We start from the raw sequence: 15,166 nt of genomic DNA on the forward strand, positions 1-15,166 counted from the left end.
AATGTGAATATTATCAAACTAGTATGGATGAGAATTTGATATAGACTGAATAGTTATTAAACAGGTTGTATCAGAGAAGCCCCCAAGTGTCATCTTGACCTACATACAATCTCCAAAAATTGACAAGAAAATTATTAGAAGCTACATTCCTGTACCAAGAATAAAAAAAAATATCGAAGGACTAATAAAATAACAGTGCAGAAAAGAAAAAGAAAAGTATCGAATGTTCTGCATAGGAAAATAATTGAAAACCAGTTAGGAAACAATCAGATGACTTGCCAGAGCTGGGGACCTGAAGAGCAGGGTGCAAATAACATTATAGAAAATATATAATGGCAAATTGCCCAAACTATTGAGATTGATCAAGCAATACCACTTTTTGGTAGTTATCCAAGGAACTGAAATCAGGGTCTCAAAGAGATAGATGTGCTACCATGTTTATTGTAGTATTATTCATAATACTCAAGATAGGAACAACCAAAATGTCCATCAATGGGTGAATTGATAAAGAACATATGATGTGTACATAAAATGGAATATCTTGCATTTTGTGTTTTTATATTAATTTTTATTGGAGTATAGTTGATTTACAATATTGTATTAATTTCTGCTGTACAGCAAAGTGATTCAGCCATACATAAACATATATCCACTCTCTTCTAGACTCCATTCCCATATAGGTCATTACAGAGCACCCAATAGAGTTTCCTGTGCTATACAGTAGGTTCTTATTAGTTACCTTTTATATGCATAAGTGTGTATATGTCAATCCCAATCTCCCAATTTATCCCCTCCACTTTCCCCCTTGGTAACCATAAGTTAGTTTTCTACATCTGTTACTCAATTTCTGTTTTGTAAATAGGTTCATTTGTACCATTTTTTTATATTCCACATATAAACAATATCATATGATATTTGTCTTTCTCTGACTTACTTCACTGAGTATGGCAATCTCTAGGTCTATCCACACTGCTGCAAATGGCATTATGTTGTTCTTTTTTAATGGCTGAGTAATATCCCATGGTTTATAAGTACCATATCTTCTTTATCCATTCCTCCATCGATGGACACTTAGGTTGCTTCCATGTCCTGGATATTGTAAATAGTGCTGAAATGAACACTGGGATACGTGTATCCTTTCAAATTATGGTTTTCTCTGAATATATGCCCAGGAATGGGATTGCTGGATCAATTTTAGTTTTTTAAGGAATGGTAGCTCTATTTTTAGTTTTTTAAGGAAACTCCATGCTGTTCCTGTATTGGTAGTGGCTGTACCAATTTACATTCCCACCAACAGTGTAGGAGGGTTCCCTTTTCTCTATACTCTCTACAGCAATTATTGTTTGTAGATTTTTTGATGATGGACTTTCTAACTGGTGTGAGGTGATACCTCATTGTAACAAAACTATCTTGCATTTTGAATCAGTATTTTATCCATGCATGATTGTGTAATATATGCACTGATTGTTTGTAAAATATTAGTTCACTAAGTTATACAGATTTTCCAAATGAATGGTACTATCTTTCCACAATATTAACAAATCAACTTTGTTAACATCACCAATCTCAAAATGAATAATCTTAAAATTTTTTTTAATTGAAGTATAATTTACAATGTTATGTTACTTTCTGGTGTATAGCAAAGTGATTCAGTTATAATGGACATTTAGATTGCTTCCATTTTTTTTCTTATTTTTTTTTAACATCTTTATTGGAGTATAATTGCTTTACAATGGTGTATTAGTTTCTGCTTTATAGCAAAGTGAATCAGTTATACATATACATATGTTCCCGTATCTCTTCCCTCTTGCGTTTCCCTTCCTCCCACCCTCTCTATCCCACCCCTCTAGGTGGTCACAAAGCACCAAGCTGATCTTCCTGTGCTATGCAGCTGCTTCCCACTAGCTATCTATTTTACGTTTGGTAGTGTATATATGTACCTGCCACTCTCTCACTATGTCACGGCTTACCCTTCCCCCTCCCCATATCCTCAAATCCATTTTCTAGTAGGTCTGTGTCTTTATTCTTATCTTACCCTTAGGTTCTTTATGACTTTTTTTTTTCTTAGATTCCATATATATGTGTTAGCATACGGTATTTGTTTTTCTCTTTCTGACTTACTTCACTCTGTATGACAGACTCTAGGTCCATCCACCTCACTACAAATAACTCAAATTCATTTCTTTTTATGGCTGAGTAATATTCCATTATATATATGTGCGACATCTTCTTTATCTATTCATCCAATGATGGACACTTAAGTTGCTTCCGTCTCCTGGCTATTGTAAATAGAGCTGCAATGAACATTTTGGTACATGACTCTTTCTGAATTATGGTTTTCTCAGGGTATATACCCAGTAGTGGGATTGCTGGGTTGTATGGTAGTTCTACTTTTAGTTAAGGAACATCCATACTGTTCTCCATAGTGGCTGTATCAATTTAAATTCCCATCAATAGTGCAGGAGGGTTCCCTTTTCACTACACCCTCTCCAGCATTTAATGTTTGTAGATTTTTTGATGATGGCCATTCTTACTGGTGTTAGGTGGTACCTCACTGTGGTTTTGATTTGCATTTCTTTTATGATTAGTGATGTTGAGCATCCTTTCATGTATTTGTTGGCAATCTGTATATCTTCTTTGGAGAAATGTCTATTAGGTCTTCTGCCCATTTTTAGATTGGACTGTTTGTTTTTTTGATATTGAGCTTCATGAGCCGCTCATATATTTTGGAGATTAATCCTTTGCCAGTTGCTTCATTTGCAAATATTTTCTCCCATTCTGAAGGTTGTCTTTTCATCTTGTTTATGGTTTACTTTGCTGTGCAAAAGCTTTTAAGTTTCATTAGGCCCCATTTGTTTATTTTTGTTTTTATTTTCATTTCTCTAGGAGGTGGGTCAAAAAAGGATCTTGTTGTAATTTATGTCATAGAGTTTTCTTCCTATGTTTTCCTCTAAGAGTTTGACAGTGTCTGGCCTTACATTTAGGCCTTTAATCCATTTTGAGTTTATTTTTGTGTATGGTGTTAGGAAGTGTTCTAATTTCATTCTTTTACATGTAGCTGTCTAGTTTTCCCAATATCAAGGAACAAGAAAAATCGCAAATAAACAACCTAAACTTACACTTAAAGCAATTAGAGAAAGAAGAACAAAAAACTCCAAGTTAGCAGAAAGAAAGAAATCATAAAGATCAGATCAGAAATAAATGAAAAAGAAATGAAGGAAAAAATAGTAAAATCAATAAAACTAAAAGCTGGTTCTTTGTGAAGATAAACAAAATTGATAAACCATTAGCCAGACTCATCAAGGAAAAAAGGGAGAAGACTCAAATCAATAGAATTAGAAATGAAAAAGGAGAAGTAACAAATGACACTGCAGAAATACAAAGGGTCATGAGAGACTACAGTAAGCAACTATATGCCGATAAAATGGACAACCTGGAAGAAATGGAAAAATTATTAGAAAAGTATAAACTTCTCAGACTGAACAAGGAAGAAATAGAAAATACGAACAGACCAATCACAAGCACTGAAATTGAGACTGTGATTAAAAATCTTCCAACAAACAAAAGCTCAGGACCAGATGGCTTCACAGGTGAATTCTATCAAACACTTAGAGAAGAGTTAACACCTACCCTTCTCAAACTCTTCCAAAATATAGCAGAGGGTGGAACACTCCCAAACTCACTCTACAAGGTCACCATCACCCTGATATCAAAACCAGACAAAGATATCATAAGAAAAGAAAACTAAAGACTAATATCACTGATGAACATAGATGCAAAAATCCTCAACAAAATACTAGCAAACAGAATCCAACAGCACATTAAAAGGATCATACACCATGATCAAGTGGGGTTTATCCCAGGAATGCAAGGATTCTTCAGTATATGCAAATCAGTCATTGTGTTACACCATATTAACAAACTGAAGGATAAAAACCATTTGATAATCTCAATAGATGCAGAAAAAGCTTTCAACAAAATTAAGGTTTTTTTTGTTTTTTTTTTTTAAAGAAAGAGAGTTCAAAAGCCATTAATAGTAAAAACAAGTTTCAACACACCCTGTTGAATTGGTGAATAAATAAGCTCCTTCAAGAGTTAAGTAATGCCATTTTCATATAAATGATATATTCAATAAACATTACTTTTATTTCTTAATTTAAAAAAATCTCTAATGTCCATCTGAAGAACATATTTTTAATCTAATTTTATCCCAAGAAGAAAGTCATTTGTTCTTACAGATTCAGGATTTACTCACATTGTTCCTATCATAATAAATAGTTTAATATAAACCATAAAGCACATTGCTTATAAAAATGGATTAGAGTTTTTTAAAATATCTTTAAACAAATCATTAAAAAGTAATAAATATGAGAATTAAAACATAAAGTCTATCAGAAAATTTCATGTTTTCTCTTCTCCAGTAAAATCAAAATATGATGTGGAGGCTGCTCTTTTCTAGCTTTATTTTAATCAACTTCCGATATATTTTATTTTTTTTATTTTATTTTTTATTTTTTATTTATTTTTTTTTTCGATATATTTTAAAAACATGGGAATCCAATAGAGGTGATTGTCTCAGATCTTGAAGATTATAAAAATTAAGAAAACGCCCCTAAAATTTTTTACAGTACTCTACACAAGACGCATTCATGTTTGTATGTAAAAAATAGAAGATATCAAATATCTACTGTGTTCCAGGTACTGAGCTAGACATTTTCTTATAATTTTCTGACAGTCCCATGATTGAGCTCATGGGGTTTGTCAGGTCCACAGTAGTGCACAGAAACAATGATTGGGTTACATTCACCAGGTTGCAGGGAATTAAAAGATTTATGACTTGCAATAAACTGTGGGAGGAAAGGCATGAACGTTACACGACTTATGAGAAAAAACAAATCTTTATAAAAGCAATTTTTCTTTCTCTAGGAAACCTATAGCTTAAGTTAGATTTAGAGGATTAATCCTAATATTTTCTTTAGAGGATGTTTTTTTTCTTTTTTTTCCTGAGCTGGACTCCCCTACAGTGAGGTAGCAGTTTAAATTTAAAAAGATTAAATAACCCAGGAACTTCATCTCAACCTACTTAATTTCCTAGGATTCCTGGCCTGAATAATAGGCTGTTTTATAAATGTACAACAACTTAAGATCGTGGGAGGGTTTGAATCTATTTGTGCAGCAGCTAAGCAATAGAGTGCAAAAAGACCAGGATTTGGACTGAGAAGATCCAAAGTTAAGTCTTGGCTTCAACGTAATTTTGTGAGTTTGGTTAAAACTCTTCATTTTTCCAGATCTCAATTTACCTATTTGTATATGAGGAGATTGAGGATTATACTTGTCAGGACTTTTTCAGAAGCAAATGTCAGAAATTCAAGTTGAAGTGCATTAAGAAAACAAGATATTTTTTGGTGCACATAACCAAAAAGTCCAGTATTACAACTAGCTCTAGGTATGGCTGGATCTAGGGGCTGGAATTATGTTGTCAGGTTCTGTTTTTATACATCTTGCTGCCTTACTTTCCTCATAGAGTTGGCTTTATTTATTCATTTATTTTTGGCTGTAGACTTTACTCTTTTCATCTAGCAACTTCTAGAGAAAGAGAGTTTCCTTTCCTAATAATAATTACAATAAAAGGATGGAATCTCTTTGGTCCAACTTGTTTCATATGCTCTGCCTTAAATTAATTACAATTTATTTGTTTAACTTATTTACTAATTGTTATTTGAGCTCTACAATGGGATAGGTACTATGGTCCTAGACATCTATGATACAATGATAAACAAACATAAAAAATATGTAAATATATAAATACCCCACCTCCAGAGTGGGACAGCTAGGTATTACACTAATACCTGAATAAATATATAATTTTCTGCCATGCTTGTCATGTTTTAAGGAAAAATAAAGCAGGACAAGGGAATAGAGAGTTAGGGCCTATTTTGTACATGGTGATCAGACAAGTCTTTTCTGATACAGTGATATTTGTGATTCTTCTGAGAGAAAAGTGACTCTGGAAGAAAACAATAAATTTAAGAAGCTTGTTTATTCTGTCACAGAATAGCAAGGAGTCTAGAGTGGATGGAGCAGGATAATTTAGGAGGAGAATGGTAAGGTATGAGGATAAGAAGGTAGTATCAGATTTTATCCTAAGTTAGAAATTCTGGAGGATTGAGAACAGTAGAGAGACAGGAGAATTATCTAACCTATATCTTCAAAGGACGGCTCCTGTTAGCATTTGGAGAATAGACTGTAAGACACAGGACTGGAAGCAAGGGATCATTTGGGAGGTTATTCCACAGGTGTTGGTAGGAGATGCTTGTGGCTTAAACTACAGTAGCAGGTGGAGAGAAATGGTCAGATTCAGGACTCATTTTGAAGGTAGAGTTGACAGGATTCACTGATGGATTTAAAAATCTTCCTGCAACAGAAAGATCAAGAATCATAAGACAGGAAAAATTCATCAGACACTCCAGTCTTCCTCCGCATGTACTGTAAATATACAATTGGATATGCATGACTAAGGTATTCTTGGCTATTTTTCTCTATATTTTATAATAACATTTGTAATGATCTTTACAGCTCTGGCATGAACATGGAATATACTGATGTTCCTTTCCATTGGAAGTGGACGTTAGGGTAGGCCATTTGAACCACACCTATTGAGAGTCATGTAGGGTATTTCTCTGAAACAAACCTTCATGCTGTTACTAAGGGAGAGTGAATATTGGACATAAAAAAGTCACAGAATATGTCTAGTATAAAAAGATGTTTAGTGTAAAATTATCGTAAACTGTAGAGCTTTTACCATACCTTCCTGTTAATTCTCAGAAAAAACAAATTTGTTTTAATCTTTGTAGATAGCGAAGCACCTACCAGATTCCTTAATCTGAAATTGGAATTTTTGCATGTGCATCATCTCCATTACACTTTCTCTTCACTTCAAGTGCACTGGGTCACTTCCCATAACTGACACATTTTGTTCACTGCACTGCTTGACCCCTACACCTCTGCACACTCTGCTCTCTACTGGGAATGCTTTTCTTTCTTTTGCCCACCTGGTAGATTCTTGACCATTCCTCAATGCTTCCTTCTCTATCAGCTTTCTCAGACTAAGTCTCCTCCTGCCTCTGGGCTCCACTCAGTACTGTAACATCAATAGTTTCACCTCTATTATAAGACGGTCATGATATGTACATGTGTTGGCTTCTCAAGGATATATATCTCAAATTGACATTGCTGAATCGCAGTGAAAGATCAACTTTTCCTAGGCATTTTAAAATTGGCTCTCTATAGCAGTTTATCAATTTACATTTATAAATGAGGGTGAGCATTCCTTTCTTCATATCTAAGCCAACCCTTGGCATATTTAGATTTTAAGATTTTTACCAATCTGAAGAATATGAAATTAATCATTTTTCCTGATTATTACTGATCATTCAAGATTCTTACCACAAACCTGATTTGTATCCTATTTGATTTATTTTTATGTTTCTTTTTATCCATTATTTCTGTTTTTGTGGCCTGAGCTATACACTGAACAGCCTATAGGGGGCATCATTCATGTAAGAATGGTGTCAGTTTGGGCTTTTGCAAAAAGATGGCCCTGAGGCAAAGACTACGTTTTACTCATCTTTCTACAGCAATTCTGTTTGGGTCAAGATTTGGCACAGAGTAAGCACTAAATAAATGTGGCATTGAATAGAAGATAGTTTCACTGAACATTTCAACAAAATTGCTTTGTTTCCAACATCTTATGAAGAAGTAAAATATGTAGTAACGTGGCTACATCTAGACATTATTTTTATTGTATCTACATTTTCTGTTTTATCCATTTTTTTTTTCTTTTTTTTGCGGTACGTGGGCCTCTCACTGTTGTGTGGTGTCTCCCGTTGTGGAGCACAGGCTCCGGACACGCAGGCTCAGCAACCATGGCTCACGGGCCTAGCCGCTCTGTGACATGTGGGATCTTCCCGGACCAGGGCACGAACCCGTGTCCCCTGCATGGCAGGCGAACTCTCAACCACTGTGCCACCAGGGAAGCCCTATCCTCTTTTTTTTTTAAGAAGGTACATTATCAGGAAATGTACATGTCTGTATGATACATTATTAACTTGGCTTCTTAATTTTCTAACATGGGACTCTCAATGCTGAGTCTATATATTATTCTGGAAGACAGACAATGAGGTACGTTAACATACAAAATCAGAGAAAGACTCTACCCAATCAACTGTGCACTTGAAATTGTCAAGATAAAGGCTTGAATTTCCCCAAAAGAATTATGCCTGAGAATCACAATCCTTTACATTTATTCAATATTTGTGGTTTACAAAGGACATTCATGTATGTCATGTCATTTGACTTCCACTAAAATCCAGTGGGTTAAGTTGGACACATATTATTACTGAAGCTAAGAGATATTAGCAACTTGGTCAAGGTGTTGTAGCTAATGAGGCAGGCAAAATCTGATTTTCATGGGCAGCAATGTGCCCATCTGTGATACTATACATCCCAACTTCACTCGTTGCTAGATGTGACCACAGAAACACCATTTTATCCAGTGAGACATAAAAGTGGGAATTGGCTGAGAATTTCTTTGTTTTATAATGTATTTCTTTATTGTCTTTTCTAATACAGTATTTGCTACAAACCAAAGAATATGTATGTAATATATGTAAGTTTTGAAGAATAATAATTATATAATGAACACCTGTGAACCTACTCACTACCTAAACCAAGGAGTAGAACGTAACCAACAACACTTATATGCCTGTAAGTTCTTCACCTATCCAACCACTGTTTGCTTCCAGAAGTAACATTATATTGAATTTTGTGTTTATCATTTCTGTTTTTCTTTTTCCATAGTTTTATCTCTTATGTATAGTGCCTTCACAATATATTTTTTAGTTTTGCTAGTTTTGAGTTTTATAAAAATGATATTATGCTCAGTGCGTTCCTCTGGGACTTTCTTTTTTCACTCAAAATTATTTCTTAAAAACATCCATTTTATGTACAACTATATTCTATCTAATTTTACTGCCATGAGATATTCCATTGTGTGAATATACCACAAATTATTTACCATTCCCCTACCAATGGACATTTGAAAGGATTCCAATTTTCTCGCTATTACAATTACTACAGTTGTTATTCTTATATGTGTATCCTTGTATATATGTAAGAGTTTCTCCAGTAGTGAATTTTTATATAAATTTGTGTGTTTAAATTTACAGTATAATGCAATATTTCAAAATTTGTTAGACCAGTTGAGAGAGACCTACCACCATTGATCCACATTCCCTTCAACACTTGTATTACTAGACTTCTTAAATGTTGCCAATCTAGAGAATATGATTGGGTCTAAATTTGCATTTTTATTAATTTTATTAATAATCTTTTATTATTAAGGTTATTAATAAGGTTGAGCATATTTTCATACTTTTAATGACTTTGCATGACTTTTGCTTATCTTTCTATTTTTTTTATTATTATTATTTTGTGTGTGTGTGTGGTATGCGGGCCTCTCACTGCTGTGGCCTCTCCCGTTCCGGAGCACAGGTTCCGGACGTGCAGGCTCAGCAGCCATGGCTCACGGGCCCAGCTGCTCCGCGGCATGTGGGATCTTCCCAGACTGGGGCACGAACCCGTGTCCCCTGCATTGGCAGGCGGATTCTCAACCACTGCGCCACCAGGGAAGCCCTGCTTATCTTTCTATTGAGTTGTGTTTTTTAATTGACTATTGGGGTTTCTTTTAGATTCTGGATATTAAATATTTGTTTATTATGTACTATGTGTTGGTTATCTCCTCCCCATTATAGATTGTCTTTTTATTTTCCTGTTATGTCGTTGATGAACAGAAGTACTTCAGTTTCATGTAGTTGTATATAACCTTTTTTAAAAATATCGTTTGCTTTTTTTTTTTTTTTTTTTTTTTTGCGGTACGAGGGCCTCTCTCTCACTGTTGCGGCCTCTCCCGTTGCGGAGCACAGGCTCCGGACGCACAGGCTCAGCAGCCACGGCTCACGGGCCCAGCCGCTCCGCGGCATGTGGATCTTCCTGGACCGGGGCACGAACCCGTGTCCCCTGCATCGGCAGGTGGACTCTCAACCACTGCGCCACCAGGGAAGCCCTATCGTTTGCTTTTTGTGTCTTATTTAATAATTTTAAAAAATCCTGTAATTCATGGTAAAGAATTCATTCCCCTATTTTTTTATTCTGACATTTTTTAAGTTTTGGTTTTCATATTCAAGTTTTTAACCCATATGGAATTGACTTTTGTATATGGTAGGAGTTAGAGATTATTTTTCCCACACATGGATACCCAATTTCCCCACAACATATATTGAAGCATCCCTCATACCTCCACTGATCTGCAATACTGTCATGTCTTATATCACGGTTTTACATATGCTTGAGCTATTTTGGACTGTTCATCCCACTGTTCCCATCTCACTGTTAAGTTAGTTTTTCCTTCCACTGGGGATTTCTGAGAAAGTTTTGATTTTCTGATGTACATGCTATTACTTTCTACCTTTCTCTTTCTTCCTCTTTTTCTTCTTCATCTTTGTATGTTGAATAAGGTAATGAGGGTGAAGGAAGAGTAGCAGTCTTGAAGCCATAAAGTAGCTATGAGAATGGAAGCCACATATTAAGAATGATAAAGTATGAAGATAGAATATACCTGGTTATTTGGCTGTATTACAGATTCTTCATGCCATATTTGGATTACCTACCTCTGGAGGACTTGTTATATGAAACAGACAGAACTCTATGTAGTTAATTCTCTGTACTTTTATGTGAAATTCAGGAGGTGCGCTATTTACATTTCTCTTCAAATAAGAATCTGCCATAGTGGGGACAGTTTGCCAAAGGCTTTCAGCAGTACTGCCATTGGGATCTGCTGCAGCCTTCCAGCTGAAGCCACTTTTGCTGGACAGCTCCCAGATAATGACTAAGTGCAGCAGGGGTACTAGAGCCTGTCCATTTCTGCCCAGTGCAGGACTCTTCTATGGACATCCTTTAAACCACAGCTCCCCATGGACTGGCCCCAAGACTTTCTCAGAGCTGCACATCAGGTTGAGGCTTTTCCTGCAGAATTATATTCCCTTCCCTCTCTCCTTTCACAAGTGTTAGACCAGGCTGTGTTGACTAACTATGGCCCATGGACCAAATTCGGATCACATCTTTTTTTTTTTTGTATGCTTTGTAAGCAAAGAATAGTTTTTGCATTTTAGACAGTTGTAAAACAAACAAAAAACAAAAGCAAGGAAGAATATGTAACAGAGACTGCATGTATCCCATAAAGCCTAAAATATTTACTATCTGGCCCTTTATAGAAAGTTTTCCAAGCCCTGTAAAGGCTTTCCTGTCTATTCCTGCTTTCTTTACCCTCGCTCTTCCACAGGAATTAACATTCCACCTCTTGCAGTTCTAACCCTGTCTTGACATTCTGCTTCCCAGAATACTTAAACTGAGACATTTGGTCTCTGCTACTACATTAAACTATTAAAATGTAATCATTAAAAAGTAGATTAGTAAAGGGCAGAATCAGGACCAAAATCCAGGGCAGGCCTATGACTCTAATATGCCAGACTTCTTTGAGGATACTTTTGAGAACACTAGAATGAAAAATTTGGAAGATAATAAAATATTCAATAATGGGTAAAATAGATTTGGTTTCTACTTTTATTGACTTTTTAACCTAGTGATTATAGATACCAACTTAAATGTCCAAAGATTGGGACATATTTTCAACTTGGTAAGTCATATGAAACTAATGTTTGACTTCTCTCTTCTTTTGAAAACACTTTCTTCACTCTAGATTTCCACACTCCTGCCTTTTCCCACTGTCTACTGGTCATCTCTACTTGGATGTGCAATAAGCATCTTAAACTTAACATGTCCAAAATAAAACTTCTGATTTTCTCTTCATACCTATTCTCCTGTAGTCTTCCCTCCCTGGTTTTTGGCAGCTCCATCCTATCAATTGCTTGGGCCAAAAATCTTGGAGTCATCTTTGACTCTTATTTTAACATGACATCTCACATCCAGGCAATCAGCAAAACTGGTTGGCTCTACTTTAGAATGTTATCCAGATTATAACCACTTCTTACTACCTACTGCTATCACCAAGCCACCTCTTGCCAGAATTATTGGTAATATCCTTCTCTCTGAACTCACTGCTTTTCTCCTTGCCCTCCTATAGTCTATTCTCAACACAACAGAAAAAAAGTACATCTTAATTTAGATCTTGTGCCTTCTCTGCTCAAAACCTAACACTGTTTGTTCCCTTTACTTAATAGTAGATGAAATCCTTACAATGGTCCACCATGCCCTGTACGGTTTAGATTCCCCTTCTCTTCAAGCCTTCATCTCTTATTACTCTTTTCTAGCTTAAAGCATTCCAAATACACTGGCCCCCTTACTCTTTCTTGAACATTTTATACATAATTCCACTTTTGAGCATTTAAATCTGCTTTGTTTTGGAATGTTCCTTCCCCTAGATAATTGATTTGCTTCTTATTCTCCTTGATATTGTTTCTTAAACATCACCTTTTCATTGAGGACTTCCATGACCTTATTATTTTAAATTGTTACCCTCTTCCAACCTTCCCAGTCTTGACTACTTCAGTTTTCATCTATATGGTTTATCACCATCTAATATACTATATATTTAGCTTGTTTATTTTACTGTCTATATTCCCATATAGAATGTAAGTTCTAGGAGCGAAGGGTTTTTTGTCTGTTTTATTCATGGTGGCTACGTTGCACAAATCCAGGGCCACCATTTCCTTTGGGGCAGAAAATACTTGGCGAGTATTAGCTTCTTAAAAATATTACTGAATGAATGTTTATGAACTCTGCATGGTAACAGTATATTACTATATTACTTGAATGGAAAACAAAAAAGAAATCAAAATTATTTTTACTATGTGATACTATGAAGAAAAAGTAAAAAAGAACAACAAACTCCAAAGCTTATCTTTGGGAAAGAAAAGGCAGCTAGAGAAGATCACATCAAATTATTAATAGTTTTGCTTTTGAATAATATGGCTATTATAATCTTCAAAATAATTATTTCTACTTTTCTATAATTTTCTACCTTATTATTAATACATTTTAATTTTATTATCAGGAAAAATAAATATTGTGGTAAAAAATAATTTTCAAAAATAAATTCCTTTTTCCTTGCTGTGTTAGAGGTCATTTTTCTTTCATGTATTCCACTCCCATCTCCAAGGAAATATTCTCTGCTACCCCTGACCCTTGTTTCAGATGTCTGCTTATTTCAGGTCTCTTATAGGCTGTTGGACTTTTTATAGTTAGGCAGCAGCAATAGACACCTGGGGAAAGCACAACGTTAATGGAAACAGGAAACTTAATGGACAAAAATGATTAAAAGGAAAAAAGCCCCATTGGGAGAAGAAAGTGCTCTGGTCCAGGTCATCTCAGTTAAGAAATACTTGTCCAGTTTTCAAACTTTATCTTTCCCCAACTGGTTAGAGTGTGTGTGTGTGTGTGTGTGTGTGTGTGTGTGTGTGTGTGTGTGTGTTTACTTTTTCTTTTTGGGGGAACAGAGAATAAAAGCAATAAATCATGGAAATTATTATGTAAATAAAATCAAATCACAGAAATGTTATTCAATTAAAAATAAATGTAGCAAGATTATACTTTGGCCAAGGACTTTCCTGAAATTTTCATGTAACAAAGGAAAATAACTCAGTGATTATAATACGATAAACACTTATACTCTTGAGCTAATATTATTTGTTAAACAGAAGGCTGTTCTTTAAACGAGAATTTGTTTTGTATTGACTATTATTGGTGGTGACTTAAAAAATAATAGAAAATGACAAGAAAGAAGGTTATTTACCAAAGAAATATGACAACAGCTTCTGAAGACCGTCTCAGTTTAACCCCTTCCCTCCTCTCACCAAAACAAACAAACAAACAAAAACCCCTAAAACCAGAAAATAGAACCATAATGTTAGAGAAAGGGTAAATAAACAACATTTCATCTATGAAGTGCCTGGATGTGGTTTATATAGAAAATTTTTTTAGCAAGCTTGGTCCTGAGAGATGACATAGCCCAGTGGTGTGCAATTCAGAACGTGCAGTGGAATGCCCTGGGAAACTCATACCTGATACCCTCCTCTCAGAGATTCTGTTTCCCATAACCTGGGTTTAAATCCTTGGAATTGGGAAGTTTCAATAACCTCCAACGTTCAGATGCTTCCATGTTGTTATGGATAAGAACCACTGCATGGGCCCAAGCTCTTCCTTTTACAAATGAGAAAACAGTGGATGGAGATCTCCATAGCTCACAATGCTGATCAATGGCAGAGCCCAGTGCTAGCTTTCAAATTCATTTTTCTTCCCACTTAACACTCTTCGCCCTTCTGGGGCCCAGGAGAGGGTCTTATTTATTTTCTATATCCTTTATCCTTGTCGACATTTAATGGCACTGGCCCATGGTAGGTGTTCAGTAAATATTAATTGAATAAAGTCATATCTCTTGTCCAATTGCTGATCTTGGCCATGTGGGAAAAACCTGTCAAAGGAAAATAGGTATTAAAAATACCACGAGTTCTGCAGAGTTTGAGCATTGAGAATGTTTCTCACTGTGTTTTTAAACTCAACAGTCTGTCCCCACATAATCCTGGAACCTGCAGTGACTTCTGCCAGTTTCCATGGTACCAGCTAGTTACAGAGATTTTAGGGCAGGTTGGGGGTACCTGGGGTATATCTGGGGTGGGGGAGGAGGAGACTGCAGAAATCTTATACCTGAGCCACACTCAAAAGGAAGGAAAAAAAAAAAAAAACATGACCAGATTTTACTAGGATTAACAACGGGCTTTAAGAGGTTGGAATGTGGGAATGGTATGGAGTTTTCCCTGGACCTGGGCATGGATCCACATAGTAAGTACTAATTGATGAGTAGGAGAAACGACATGGTTTGCAGGACAATGGCATCCATAAGCAGGAGCTCACACAGAGGGGGTGTCTACCTGGTATGACTGACGATCCAGGTTTTCTCTTAAGAGTACTTGTCAGGAGCACTTAGGAATTGTATTACCTCTCAAACTTCATGGGCCTGGACCCCTCCTCAGAAATTTAAATCCTGTAGAAAGAGTGGGGATTCTGATGCATCTGCTTAATTTAAAGGAACTGA

Source organism: Kogia breviceps, chromosome 5, assembly GCF_026419965.1.
Source record: "Kogia breviceps isolate mKogBre1 chromosome 5, mKogBre1 haplotype 1, whole genome shotgun sequence".
NCBI classification, from domain to species: domain Eukaryota; kingdom Metazoa; phylum Chordata; class Mammalia; order Artiodactyla; family Physeteridae; genus Kogia; species Kogia breviceps.